At 31.6% G+C, this 15,652-nt stretch overlaps 1 long non-coding RNA gene across 8 annotated transcripts; it reads left to right on the top strand.

Annotated features, from left to right (window-relative positions):
* Nucleotides 1–10,108: 10,108 nt before the first annotated feature.
* Nucleotides 10,109–13,837, top strand: LOC139840072 (uncharacterized). 8 transcript variants are annotated; one of them, XR_011757223.1, is made up of 8 exons: nt 10,109–10,315; nt 10,443–10,484; nt 11,295–11,371; nt 11,494–11,531; nt 11,645–11,681; nt 11,869–11,948; nt 12,010–12,121; nt 12,783–13,837. It is a non-coding gene; the product is annotated as an uncharacterized lncRNA (long non-coding RNA). The 8 variants fall into 8 exon arrangements; XR_011757225.1 differs by having other exon boundaries at nt 11,645–11,948; nt 12,783–12,845; nt 13,530–13,837; XR_011757222.1 differs by having other exon boundaries at nt 11,645–11,948; nt 12,783–12,845; nt 13,465–13,837.
* The last annotated feature ends 1,815 nt before the right edge of the window (nt 13,838–15,652 follow it).

Genomic DNA, 15,652 nt, shown 5'->3' with positions numbered 1-15,652 from the left:
TCTATGAATATAATGATTCATAATAACATTACTACTCAAATAAAGGAGGCGCAACAAGGAGTTTTAAAAGAGGGAAATTTAAAGGATGAAATACCCAAAGGATCGGAGAAGCATCTTAATATTCGGGAAGACGGAACCCGGTATAGGGCTGAAAGGATTTGGGTACCAAAATTTGGAGATATGAGAGAAATGGTACTTAGAGAAGCTCATAAAACCAGATACTCAATACATCCTGGAACGGGGAAGATGTACAAGGATCTCAAGAAACATTTTTGGTGGCCGGGTATGAAAGCCGATGTTGCTAAATACGTAGGAGAATGTTTGACGTGTTCTAAAGTCAAAGCTGAGCATCAGAAACCATCAGGTCTACTTCAACAACCCGAAATCCCGGAATGGAAATGGCAAAACATTACCATGGATTTCATCACTAAATTGCCAAGGACTGCAAGTGGTTTTGATACTATTTGGGTAATAGTTGATCGTCTCACCAAATCAGCACACTTCCTACCAATAAGAGAAGATGACAAGATGGAGAAGTTAGCACGACTGTATTTGAAGGAAGTCGTCTCCAGACATGGAATACCAATCTCTATTATCTCTGATAGGGATGGCAGATTTATTTCAAGATTCTGGCAGACATTACAGCAAGCATTAGGAACTCGTCTAGACATGAGTACTGCCTATCATCCACAAACTGATGGGCAGAGCGAAAGGACGATACAAACGCTTGAAGACATGCTACGAGCATGTGTTATTGATTTCGGAAACAGTTGGGATCGACATCTACCGTTAGCAGAATTTTCCTACAACAACAGCTACCATTCAAGCATTGAGATGGCGCCGTTTGAAGCACTTTATGGTAGAAAGTGCAGGTCTCCGATTTGTTGGAGTGAGGTGGGGGATAGACAGATTACGGGTCCGGAGATTATACAAGAAACTACCGAGAAGATCATCCAAATTCAACAACGGTTGAAAACCGCCCAAAGTCGACAAAAGAGCTACGCTGACATTAAAAGAAAAGATATAGAATTTGAAATTGGAGAGATGGTCATGCTTAAAGTTTCACCTTGGAAAGGCGTTGTTCGATTTGGTAAACGAGGGAAATTAAATCCAAGGTATATTGGACCATTCAAGATTATTGATCGTGTCGGACCAGTAGCTTACCGACTTGAGTTACCTCAACAACTCGCGGCTGTACATAACACTTTCCACGTCTCGAATTTGAAGAAATGTTTTGCTAAAGAAGATCTCACTATTCCGTTAGATGAAATCCAAATCAACGAAAAACTCCAATTCATCGAAGAACCCGTCGAAATAATGGATCGTGAGGTTAAAAGACTTAAGCAAAACAAGATACCAATTGTTAAGGTTCGATGGAATGCTCGTAGAGGACCCGAGTTCACATGGGAGCGTGAAGATCAGATGAAGAAGAAATACCCGCATCTATTTCCAGAAGATTCGTCAACACCTTCAACAGCTTAAAATTTCGGGACGAAATTTATTTAACGGGTAGGTACTGTAGTGACCCGAACTTTTCCATGTTTATATATATTAATTGAGATTGATATTTACATGATTAAATGTTTCCAACATGTTAAGCAATCAAACTTGTTAAGACTTGATTAATTGAAATAGGTTTCATATAGACAATTGACCACCCAAGTTGACCGGTGATTCACGAACGTTAAAACTTGTAAAAAAACTATATGATGACATATATATGGTTATATATATAGTTAACATGATATTATGATAAGTAAACATATCATTAATTATATTAACAATGAACTACATATGTAAAAACAAGACTACTAACTTAATGATTTTGAAACGAGACATATATGTAACGTTTATCGTTGTAACGACATTTAATGTATATATATCATATTAAGAGATATTCGTACATCATAATATCATGATAATATAATAATTTAAAATCTCTTTTGATATTATAAACATTGGGTTAACAACATTTAACAAGATCGTTAACCTAAAGGTTTCAAAACAACACTTACATGTAACGACTAACGATGACTTAACGACTCAGTTAAAATGTATATACATGTAGTGTTTTAATATGTATTTATACACTTTTGAAAGACTTCAATACACTTATCAAAATACTTCTACTTAACAAAAATGCTTACAATTACATTCTCGTTCAGTTTCATCAACAATTCTACTCGTATGCACCCGTATTCGTACTCGTACAATACACAGCTTTTAGATGTATGTACTATTGGTATATACACTCCAATGATCAGCTCTTAGCAGCCCATGTGAGTCACCTAACACATGTGGGAACCATCATTTGGAAACTAGCATGAAATATCTCATAAGATTACAAAAATATGAGTAATCATTCATGACTTATTTACATGAAAACAAAATTACATATCCTTTATATCTAATCCATACACCAACGACCAAAAACACCTACAAACACTTTCATTCTTCAATTTTCTTCATCTAATTGAACTCTCTCAAGTTCTATCTTCAAGTTCTAAGTGTTCTTCATAAATTCCAAAAGTTCTAGTTTCATAAAATCAAGAATACTTTCAAGTTTGCTAGCTCACTTCCAATCTTGTAAGGTGATCATCCAACCTCAAGAAATCTTTGTTTCTTACAGTAGGTTATCATTCTAATACAAGGTAATAATCATATTCAAACTTTGGTTCAATTTCTATAACTATAACAATCTTATTTCAAGTGATGATCTTACTTGAACTTGTTTTCGTGTCATGATTTTGCTTCAAGAACTTTGAGCCATCCAAGGATCCATTGAAGCTAGATCCATTTTTCTCTTTTCCAGTAGGTTCATCCAAGGAACTTAAGGTAGTAATGATGTTCATAACATCATTCGATTCATACATATAAAGCTATCTTATTCGAAGGTTTAAACTTGTAATCACTAGAACATAGTTTAGTTAATTCTAAACTTGTTCGCAAACAAAAGTTAATCCTTCTAACTTGACTTTTAAAATCAACTAAACACATGTTCTATATCTATATGATATGCTAACTTAATGATTTAAAACCTGGAAACACGAAAAACACCGTAAAACCGGATTTACGCCGTCGTAGTAACACCGCGGGCTGTTTTGGGTTAGTTAATTAAAAACTATGATAAACTTTGATTTAAAAGTTGTTATTCTGAGAAAATGATTTTTATTATGAACATGAAACTATATCCAAAAATTATGGTTAAACTCAAAGTGGAAGTATGTTTTCTAAAATGGTCATCTAGACGTCGTTCTTTCGACTGAAATGACTATCTTTACAAAAACGACTTGTAACTTATTTTTCCGACTAGAAACCTATACTTTTTTTGTTTAGATTCATAAAATAGAGTTCAATATGAAACCATAGCAATTTGATTCACTCAAAACGGATTTAAAATGAAGAAGTTATGGGTAAAACAAGATTGGATAATTTTTCTCATTTTAGCTACGTGAAAATTAGTAACAAATCTATTCCAACCATAACTTAATCAACTTGTATTATATATTATGTAATCTTGAGATACCATAGACACGTATACAATGTTTCGACCTATCATGTCGACACATCTATATATATTTCGGAACAACCATAGACACTCTATATGTGAATGTTGGAGTTAGCTATACAGGGTTGAGGTTGATTCCAAAATATATATAGTTTGAGTTGTGATCAATACTGAGATACGTATACACTGGGTCGTGGATTGATTCAAGATAATATTTATCGATTTATTTCTGTACATCTAACTGTGGACAACTAGTTGTAGGTTACTAACGAGGACAGCTGACTTAATAAACTTAAAACATAAAAATATATTAAAAGTGTTGTAAATATATTTTGAACATACTTTGATATATATGTATATATTGTTATAGGTTCGTGAATCAACAGTGGCCAAGTCTTACTTCCCGACGAAGTAAAAATCTGTGAAAGTGAGTTATAGTCCCACTTTTAAAATCTAATATTTTTGGGATGAGAATACATGCAGGTTTTATAAATGATTTACAAAATAGACACAAGTACGTGAAACTACATTCTATGGTTGAATTATCAAAATCGAATATGCCCCTTTTTATTAAGTCTGGTAATCTAAGAATTAGGGAACAGACACCCTAATTGACGCGAATCCTAAAGATAGATCTATTGGGCTTAACAAACCCCATCCAAAGTACCGGATGCTTTAGTACTTCGAAATTTATATCATATCCGAAGGGTGTCCCGGAATGATGGGGATATTCTTATATATGCATCTTGTTATTGTCGGTTACCAGGTGTTCACCATATGAATGATTTTTATCTCTATGTATGGGATGTGTATTGAAATATGAAATCTTGTGGTCTATTGTTACGATTTGATATATATAGGTTAAACCTATAACTCACCAACATTTTTGTTGACGTTTAAAGCATGTTTATTCTCAGGTGAATATTAAGAGCTTCCGCTGTTGCATACTAAAATAAGGACAAGATTTGGAGTCCATGTTTGTATGATATTGTGTAAAAACTGCATTCAAGAAACTGAATTCGATGTAACATATTTGTATTGTAAACCATTATGTAATGGTCGTGTGTAAACAGGATATTTTAGATTATCATTATTTGATAATCTACGTAAAGCTTTTTAAACCTTTATTTATGAAATAAAGGTTATGGTTTGTTTTAAAAATGAATGCAGTCTTTGAAAAACGTCTCATATAGAGGTCAAAACCTCGCAACGAAATCAATTAATATGGAACGTTTTTAATCAATAAGAACGGGACATTTCAATAACAATGTCAAAGGAACTAGAACAGATACGTGTCAAACGTTTACTCAGTTTCTGAGGGTTTTTCAGGTGCATAACTATATGCATCAATCTTTTCTTCCGTAGATGAAGTGCGGTTGGTTTATCCTCTCGATTGAGGTGTTTTTAAGAATCATGATAGATTTGAACGCTGATTGTAATCGTCGAGATACAATGAGGTTTAAGATGAAATCAAGTGGCAATCTTGAAGAAATGTTTAGTTTCATATGTTATAATCAATATTTTAATTCATTTTAATTGTCCAATGTCATTAGTCCACAGTCGATAGTCCACAGTAACAGTCCAATAATTCATATATAGTTTAATATATAATATACGAATTAATTAATACGTGTCGTGACCCGTATACGTCTCAGACTCAATCACAACTCAAACTATATATATTATTGTAGAATCAACCTCAACCCTGTATAGAGAACTCGATCATTACTGCATATAGAGTGTCTATGGTGATTCCAAATAATATATATAGATGTGTCGATATGATATGTCAAAACATTGTATACGTGTCCCGATATTTAAAGTGCATAAAATAATTACAGAAATTAAATGACGATAAATAAAAGTGCGATAATTAAATTGCGATAAATAAACTGTGATAAATAAAATGTAATCAGTTAGCTAGGAACAGTTAGCTGGAACAGTTAGCGTGGATTCTTAACAAAATTTTTCATAGTTAATTTGTTTGTTTCTAACAGATTTTATTTTGTCATATGTTTTCTTCATATGCCACTTGTTGGATTCTGGGAAGTCAAAATCCAAATATGAAATTGAATGAAAATGGTTATTCTGCGGTGAACGAATACGTATATCAGTGGTTGTAAGTAGGATAGTAAATGACTGTTGAATCAGCTTCGACGAATGTACAATGTAACTTATTAAGATGAAATCTAATTATTCCTCGGGTATTACCTACCCGTTAAAAAAAAATTTCACCATTAATATTTTGTACAAAAGAACTTTTAATTACAATCTTTATGAAAACATATATACATATATATTTTCTTCAGATGAAATCATGAATTTAATGAGTTAATATGATATTAATCTCATTTGCTTTTCGGTTTGAGCTAGAATAAGAAATCTCTAAAACTTTTTGAAACCACATATTCTTCGCAGAATATCAATGAAGTTATGGATCAATACTTCATCGTTCATTATTGTTGGTACTCCTTGGTATCTATGGTGCGTATGATGTTGATGTTTGTGGGACAGATTATGATGTCGAGACGTGTGATGCGGATGTTGTTTGTTAGTGGTGATGATGGTATTGTTGATGTTATTGATGGTGGTGCTGATTATGCTGCTGGTGCTGCTGCTGGTGTTTGCAACCTTCGCACCATGTTCTCCAAAGCCGTCACGCAAGCGCGAAGTTCGTTAACTTCTGCTAGTACACCGGGATGATTGGCGGTTGGAGCGAGCGAATGAACAAGATTTGTAATATGGGATAATATATAATCGTGACGAGATACTCTAGAAATGAGAGAGAAAATGGTGTTTCAAATAGGTTCGCTGGTAAGTGCTTCAGGTTCATCGCCAAGAGGGCAATTTGGTGGATGGAATGGATCACCTTCTTCTTGTCTCCAGTGATTTAGTATATTACGAACCCATCCCCAATTCATCCAGAATAGATGATGGGAAATTGGTTGATCCATTCCGGTGACGCTGCTTTCGGAGCCCGAATGGAAATCCATATCGGCATAACTGTCGGAATCTGAAGAATTCGAACTAGATGCGGAATCCATCTTGTATAATGGGGAAAATGAATTTTTGGTATGGAATAGATTATAGGAGTTAGATTTGGTACTCTTCAATACATAATTTACATATGTATATATAATACCAAAATCCCGTAAATTACGGAGAATCTTTGAAAAGATATCAGTCAAAGTTCGCAATAACAGATACGCTAAGATAAGAATTCGTCTATACACTATCAATGCAGTAAATGCAGTAAAACGTGTCTAGACTTATGAATGATAAGCAGGTAATTTCCTAAAGATGATAAGCAGATGATTTTCGACTAGAAATGATAAGCAAAACTTTTGACATATAGACACGGTCGAAGTCCAGACTCATTAATGCATCCTAACAACTACTAGTTAGACACACTAATGCAACACCTGGTTCGCTACGACCACCGCTCTGATACCAACTGAAAGGACCCGTCCTAATCCACCTGGACGAAGTCATCAACATTTGGTCCCATTGCGATGACCGGCTCCAAGTAATGTCCTTATATTGAGCAAATGCACAGCGGAAGACTTAATTCGTACCTGAGAATAAACATGCTTTAAAGTGTCAACCAAAAGGTTGGTGAGTTCATAGGTTTATCATAACAATCATTTCAATATGTTAATAGACCACAAGATTTCATAATCATAAACATAATACACTCGCAAGTGTATGTAAAGCATTCTAAGTGGTTGAGCACTTGGTAACCATACTTAACATTTAACCAACGTCGCATATTCCCTTTATTATGAAATCTCACTACACCGTACCAAGTGTAGTCACCAATACGAAGTACTGTGCAACCGTTGAATACTGGTCGTCCAGTCCGGTTGGGGTTGTCAGGCCCGATAGATCTATCAACAGGATTCGCGTTTACAATACCCATGTAAATAGTAGTTACCAAGCTACAGGGAAATATGCCAGTGGTACAACTCAACGTAGAATATATTTTTAAGTACTTGTGTCTATTTTGTAAATATTTATAAAAGCAGCGCATGTATTCTCAGCCCAAAAATATATATTGCAAAAGCAATTAAAAAGGGAGCAAATGAAACTCACTTTTGCCTTGAAGGTATTTAATTCGACTTGGTCTCCGATAGATATCACGAACCTAACCATATATATAATATATCAACATATTTTCTTTTTAAGTAATCGTTACATATATATATACTTTTAATATTTTATTAGTCTGTAGTTAGCAGTCCGATGTTAGTGGTCCACAATTAGTTGCTTAAATAAAATAAATAAAGACCCCATCGTATTTGTATTGATCAGAATTAATCTCGACCCATGGTACCATGTTGTCAAATGACGTGTTGCGTACATAAAGTACCGTGTTGTCAAATGACGTGTTGTGTACAATCATGAGGTCTTATGATTAATCTTCTCGTGTTGTTTACGGGTGGTCCTGAAATATATAAAATCAAATCATAAGTAATTATATATAAAATATCATATTAATTAGAAAAGATATGATTAATTTACTTTTTCTCCAAATATTTTCGTAGCTAAACTAGCTTCGGATACCCAATCTTGTTTTAGTCGTAGTTTCTTCATTACAACTCTGTTTTTGTTGGTTCAACTTGCCACTTCCTTGGATCGAGTCAAATTTTAAGAATATAAACCGAAAATACCTTAGTTTGTATTCAAAATCATAGGTTATAGGTCAAACTTTGGTGAAACTTATGAAAGTGATCATTTTCCATCATAAAAACAACATTTAATGATCATTTTTCTAAAAATACTTACACTTTGAGTTAAACCATGAAATTTTTATGTGTTAACATATTCATAAGAAATATCATTTTTCCAGAACATGAACTTCCAATTCAAAGTTCAAGATAGTTTTTAATTATCCAACCCAAAACAGCCCCCGGTTGCACTCCGACGACGTAGATTCAGTTTTTAAGATGTTCTTTGTAAAACCAAGTTATATCTTGTTAGGTTAGCATATCATTATGATATATTACAGGTCTTGAAGTATTTTAAAAGTCAAGTTAGAAGGATCTATTTAGTTTGCGAACAAGTTTGAAATCATTCAAACTATGTTCTTGTTGTTAAAATTTTATACCACAAAATAAGACAGCTATATGAATATGAATTGAATAAGATTATGAACAAGGTTACTACCTCAAGTTACTTGGACAAAGTTACTGCAAAAGATAAGAAATAATCTTGGAATCAAAGAGTGGTGGAGTTAGATCAAAAGGTTGGAAGTAAACTTCTTCAAATGGGTGGTTATTTTGATATGTTCTTGAAAGAGTTTTCTTATGGTGTTTAAGGCTTGTAATTGAAGCTAAATGATGGAGAAAATGCTTGGAGATGATCAAGTATGAAGTTAGGAGTATTTTGAGAGATAAATGAGGGTGTATGTATGAGAAAATGGAGTGAAGAAATGGTGTTCATTTATAAAAACGTTTTTAGTTTATAAAGAAAGAAAAGGATTCCAAATTTTGTTTTCTTACTAATAATTCATACTACTTGACAAACCTTAGTTACCTCATATCTAGGGCAGTAATAATGTTGATTAGGATGTTGATTTGATGTGTATATACCAATAGTAAATACGTATAGAAGCTGGGTATGATACGGGTACATATACCCTAGATATACGTATAGAAATCTTGAGGAAACGGAACGAGAATTCAAATATAGCTATCTTTTGTGAATATACTTATATTGTTTTATGTATTTAAGTCCTTAAAAAGTGATTAAATACATTATATATACGATACATGTATAAGCATTATAGATTATAAGTATATATATCAAAGAATGTTACGTATAGTTATCGTTTTGAAAACTTAAGTTAGTAGTTTCAAAATATACTTATAACTCATTGTCATTAGTACACAATGAGATGTTAAACCATCCTTAGATCATGTTAAATATATATAAATACATATATATACACAAACGTATAATTATCGTATGTTATATAGTTCGTGATATCATCGGTCATATTGGACCGTCAAACGTTGTGTAAAACTCTTTTCAAAAACACAAATCTCAACAATTTGGATTGCTTATCATGTTGGTATGGTTTAATTTATGTAAATATTAATCTCATAAGTATAATTTAGTCGGAAAATTCCGGGTCATTACAATTTTCAACTATACTTTTACAATGTTGAGTTCAGCAAGTTTAAGATGTTGCTCAATATAAATCATTCAACAATTTTTTCTTAAAAAATCCGTGAAACCACGGGTCCCTTCACTAGTATATCTCTATATATCTCTAACTAAATATAAATTTATAAGCATATGTCCTATGTGTCATCCAACCCATGATTTAAGGGCCACTTAGAAATCCAACCCATAATTTAAAGGCCACTTAGAAGAGAGGTATGTTTCACATAAAACCTATACATATACAAGATTTGTTGCTATTCTTTTTTACCTCACAACTTATCAATACATATACATATAGATACATACAACACATCACCATCCATGTGGCCCAAGTGTGGCCCAAGTTTTTGAAATCATATTCAAATTTGAATTTTAATCCTCTTTAAGACTTACTTTTTGCAGGCACCATGTGCAAAAAGCATCTTTCGGCACCAACAACATAATCGCAGTAGTCATACACCAATTACGGTTCTTCAAATCAATGATTCTCTTAGGTGATATCGACTACTGTACAACGGTTCTTCAAATCAACGATTCTTTAAATCAACGATTCATCCACATACAATTAGGGTTCTTCAAATCGTCATTCAGATACAATTAGGGTTCTTCAATAAACGCAAGTCGACGATCCAACAATATGTAAGTCACGGTATATGATGAGAATCCGATTATAGAATATATTCTTTGATAACATAATTTCTTCTTTACGATCTGTTCATTTGTTTACTTCTATCATAACTTAATTTAAATTCTTTTGAATCTTCAGGTATGTATAATTTGGAGAAAAACCCATCACCATCGGAATCAGGTATGTATAATTTGTATATTAACTTCCTTTTCTATGGGTTTGATTTACTTTTTTTGGATCTCTTTTCAGTTTTATTAGGTTTTTTTAATTGTTTGACTGTTACGTAATTCGATTTAGGGGGAAGAAGCGATAGTTCAGAGAAATAATGAGGTTTCTGAAAAAATATGTCAGGTTTTCTCTCTTATTTAGGGTTTTTTTTGTTGTATTTTTAATTAGAAACATAGATTTATCAGAGATGTTTCATATATGATTTCTCTCTTATTTTGGAGTACGAATCATACCATTGAAATGATTTCGGTTTCTAAACAAGTTGTTTATCAGAGGTGTTTCATATATGCCGGATTCTAATAATTGGTTTTGTTTCCCAGGAAAAGGATTAAGATCATTCAATTAGGGTTTTGTTTTTAATAATTTCTTTGTGTTCTATTATATGTTGCAGTTGTTGGTAAATTGGTTGTGCCTAAAACAAAAAAATTGGTGACCAGGTAACTACACAGCAGTTAGCCAACCCTATTACGCCTCCATGTATGCCATCTTATGGTCAATGAATGCTATTAGTCATCTTAAAGTTATGTATATCTGTAGTCAATGAATGCTAACAAGTTGTTCAACTTTTATAAGACTACTATGTTCATATGATAGAATAATCTGGTATAATAATGCGTTCATATATTCAATACGTTGTTTAGTTATATTATATTAACATAACAAATGGTTAATTTTGTACAACCATTCATAATTTTCATGTGGTTTGATGTAATTTCTATATTTATGTTCTAATGAAATTTCATCATGCTTTGTATTGTGTAGTGTTTCTTAATTCTAACGATATTGTGGGCAGGATCGATTCAGTACGTCGAATGCTCCTAACGATTCTGTTTTGAATGGTATATTAATATTAATGTCTGTAGTTTATGTTTCTTTGTTGTTATTAACTTTCATGAATATCTTTTTTATACAGCTGTTAACATTTGTTCTTTTTTTTTTTTTTTTTTTTTAATATTTGCAGTGGTTACCAAGTGTTGTAGTGGGTTACCAAAAAATTGGGTATTTTTCATTTTTAAACTTCATGAGTTTTAGATTATGTTCAATTCCGTTGGATTTTGGGTATTTTAGTTACTCTTTGGTGTATATTTAATTTTATAATGCCATTATTGTAGGTCCTTTGATTGCATTTGGGTTATCATCTTCGTTAAGGTATTTGGGTTTACTATCAATTTATATTTTTTTTTTAAAGAAATATGTATTAGTATTTTGTTCTTTTAGCTATTCTATTCATTATTTCCTTTCTATTTATTGACTTATACCTGCTGTTATTGATGGTGTGTTGTGTTATTGTTATGTGTATCTGTACCCTTTTCGATTGACCATCATCTCCATTAAGTTTGAAGATGTTGAACTCGAAAAAAGCAAAATTGATACTCATTAAATGCGATACTTGCACAACAGCCTGAAAAATACAAGGTACAATAATTAACACCATATTTTACATTCTTATTATTAGTAACAACCTAACACGAAACAGTTTGTTCATTTCACATGTCCTGGAACAACCAGTGAGGTGCAAACACAGAAAGAACGGTATTTCCCGATGCGTTCACTGCTACTTATGCATAAGCATGATGCATTTGAAAAGGGTATGTGCATAAGCATAAGAATATATATCTAAGTAGAAACTTAAATTGCACCAACACTTTTGTTTCAATCAATTTTATTAGACATTGCAACTTATATACATGAAAATTGTTCTTGCACTTGCTCATGAAAAATGTTACAGTAGAGGTGCAAATGAAAGAGGATCACATGAATTGAGTAGGATTTTCTGAATCTATTTGGATGTTTAGATTGTTATATAATTGATTAATAAATGATTCCAATGCAATATGTTATTTTGGCTAAAAGAATGGTTTTGATAATGGTTCACAGCCTATGGTCAGTGGCTCAGCTTCTTTCAGTTTAGAAAACAGTGATTTTGATTGTATATTAGATGAAGTTGATGCTTAGTAGATTTAGAATATTTATGTTTATTAGATTTATTTTGTTGTGATATTTGTTAGATTTGTAATAACTGTAGTGAATGAACATGAATCGTCTATTAGCTTATTAAATTTATAGGAAAATTTTAAGAGGTACAGTTTATGTTATTGGGATTTTTATATCAATTAGTAGTATGTAACTTTGTATGTATAGGTTGACCTGTGTGGTAATTTTATTGTTTCCATGTCATTTACTATACATATATTTTTTATTGTGTTTGTTATACACTAACAAATGAATTGTTTCTTATCCTTATTGAAGGCTGCCATGATCAACACTCGAGAAATGACGCCATCCCGTTGGCTCAATAACAGCCAACAATACGTATGGAATCTTTTAAACTTCCAACAAAATATACTATAAATGTTCAATATTCATATAACTTGGGAGTATTTTTTTGGCTTAAAACCGTACAAAATTATACTTAATGGTATTCTTGGAATATGGGAGGTGCTTAAAGTTTGATTTATGGTATATGATGGTTAGAAAAATGAAGTTTTTCAAATGGATGTTTATTTCTCAAAAAGTTGACCAGAGTGGACTTTTAGTCAAAACTGCAGGTTTAGGGTTGCATGATTCTTTATGGTTAAGGATTATTTGGGATTATGAAGGGTGCATAAATTTTGGATTATGGTGTAAGATGATAAGTAAAAGGCAGGATTTTCAAAGGATCCTAAAATCACAAATTGTTGACCAGGTCAGACCTCCAGTCAAAGTTGCAGGTCTAATGGGTTGCAATAAGGATTTTATTGATGATATTATTTTACTTATGGTAATGGATGATTCCACTATTTTTTGTCTTGAACATGAGTGCAAAAGTGGAGTTTTAAAACCTACTAGAGAAAATTTTGGACACCTTAGGGTTTTATCACAGCCTGGATTCCCATTGTCAAATTTTAAAGACTTTTGGTTAGTGAATTATGGTATTTTCAATATGGTTCAGCAATAGGCAAGGTTGTGGAGATTTAAGAGGGGTTTGGGCACTAATTTTGATGGTAATGCTAGCAGAATGTTAAGGTTTTGGACTGACATGAAGTGGTTCTCAAAGGATGCAGACTCAGATGGTGATTTTATGGTTTTAAGGACTGCAGGGATTGACCGTGTAATTTTATTGCGGTTTCAGAAGTTATGCAGAGCAAGTCCTATGCAGTTTAAAATCTTTTGCAATCCCAGTCCTTCGTTTGTTATCTTTATTTGGCAATTTGACTTTGTTAGTCCTTGGGATGTACACTAAAAACTATAGGCTAGGTTTCTTTTTGTCATCTTTTTGGCATTTGTGCAAGTGTTTTGGGGATCACTAAAATCTCCACTCATTTATTTTATATATATAATTCGTTTATATGATACAGAGTACATGACAATACTAAAATTTATCCAAAATAATTAGAGTAACATTTTAATTTAATTAGTTCTATGTTATAGAAACACATTGATTTTACTTGTGTTTATAATACGGAGTAAACTAATTTAATTTAATTACTAAAAATTGGTTTCTGTTATTACCTATTAACATGATAAAAAAAAAAATCAAACGTTTAATTACACTAATGTTTTACAACATGCTAAAAATGTACTCCGTATTTTATCTAAAAGCCTCCGTATTTTATGAGATCCATCAAGTATAATCTATTTTTTTAAATATGTTTCATTCTTATCAGATATATGAAACATAATCTATGTTTTAAATATGTTTCGATATTGTTGTGGTCCGTGAATAAAGATGACCAATAACAGTTTGTGATGCGTATTCCGATTGACCAATATGTTTAAATAATTAAATTTAAAGACAGACGATCTTCGAGCTTATCAATTGTGTTTATCTATAACCAGTTAACCACTCATTCAGTACTTCAAACCGGTGTTCCAAACACAAGTTTGATGATGTCGTCTATACAATTGCTGAAAGGATTGTTATTTTTTTTTAAATATTTAAAGTATGTTTCATTATTATGAGATCCATCAAGTATAATCTATTTTTTAAATATGTTTCATTCGTATAAGATATATGAAACATAATATATGTTTTAATGTTATGAATTAATATTATACGTACGCAATAATATTAAATCCGCCGTGCAACGCACGAGCTCCTAAAATTCAAATTGAAAACTGATGTGGATGACATGGACAAATCAAATATCATATATAATCAGTTGTATTATATCCACCATGCATCTCACGGGCTCAAAATGTAGTGACCCGAACTTTTCCATGTTTATATATATCAAATGAAATTGTTATTTACATGATTAAGTGTTTCCAACATGTTAAGCAATAAAACTTGTTAAGACTTGATTAATTGAAATAGATTTCATATAGACAATTGACCACCCAAGTTGACCGGTGATTCACGAACGTTAAAACCTGTAAAAACTATATGATGACATATATATGGATATATATATATATATATATATATATATATATATATATATATATATATATATATATATATATATATATATATATATATATATATAGTTAACATGATATCATGATAAGTATGTATCTCATTAGGTATTTTAACAATGAGTTATATACACAAAAATGAGACTATTGAATTAAGAAACTCGAAAACGATATATATAACGATTATCATTATAACAACGTCTTACTAAATACATATGAATCATATTAAGATATTGATACACTATGTTTAATCATGATAAATGATAAGTAAACATATCATTAAGTGTATTAACAATGAACTACATATGTAAAAACAAGACTACTAACTTAAGGGTTTCGAAACGAGACATATATGTAACGATTATCGTTGTAACGACATTTAAATGTATATATATATATATATCATATTAAGATATATTAATTCCTCATATTATTATGATAATATAATAATTTAACATATCATTAGATATAATAAACAATGGGTTAACAACATTTAACAAGATCGTTAACTTAAAGGTTTCAAAACAACATTTACATGTAACGACTAACGATGACTTAACGACTCAGTTAAAATGTATATACATGTAGTGTTTTAATATGTATTCATACACTTTTGAAAGACTTCATGACACTTATTAAAGTACTTCTACTTAACAAAAATGCTTACAATTATATCCTCATTCATTTTCACCAACAATTCTACTCGTATGCACTCGTATTTG

This window comes from Rutidosis leptorrhynchoides, chromosome 4 (assembly GCF_046630445.1).
Source record: "Rutidosis leptorrhynchoides isolate AG116_Rl617_1_P2 chromosome 4, CSIRO_AGI_Rlap_v1, whole genome shotgun sequence".
Classification (NCBI taxonomy): Eukaryota; Viridiplantae; Streptophyta; class Magnoliopsida; order Asterales; family Asteraceae; genus Rutidosis; species Rutidosis leptorrhynchoides.
Note: the sequence above shows the minus strand (reverse complement) of the source record. Positions and strands in the feature narration are given on the sequence as shown.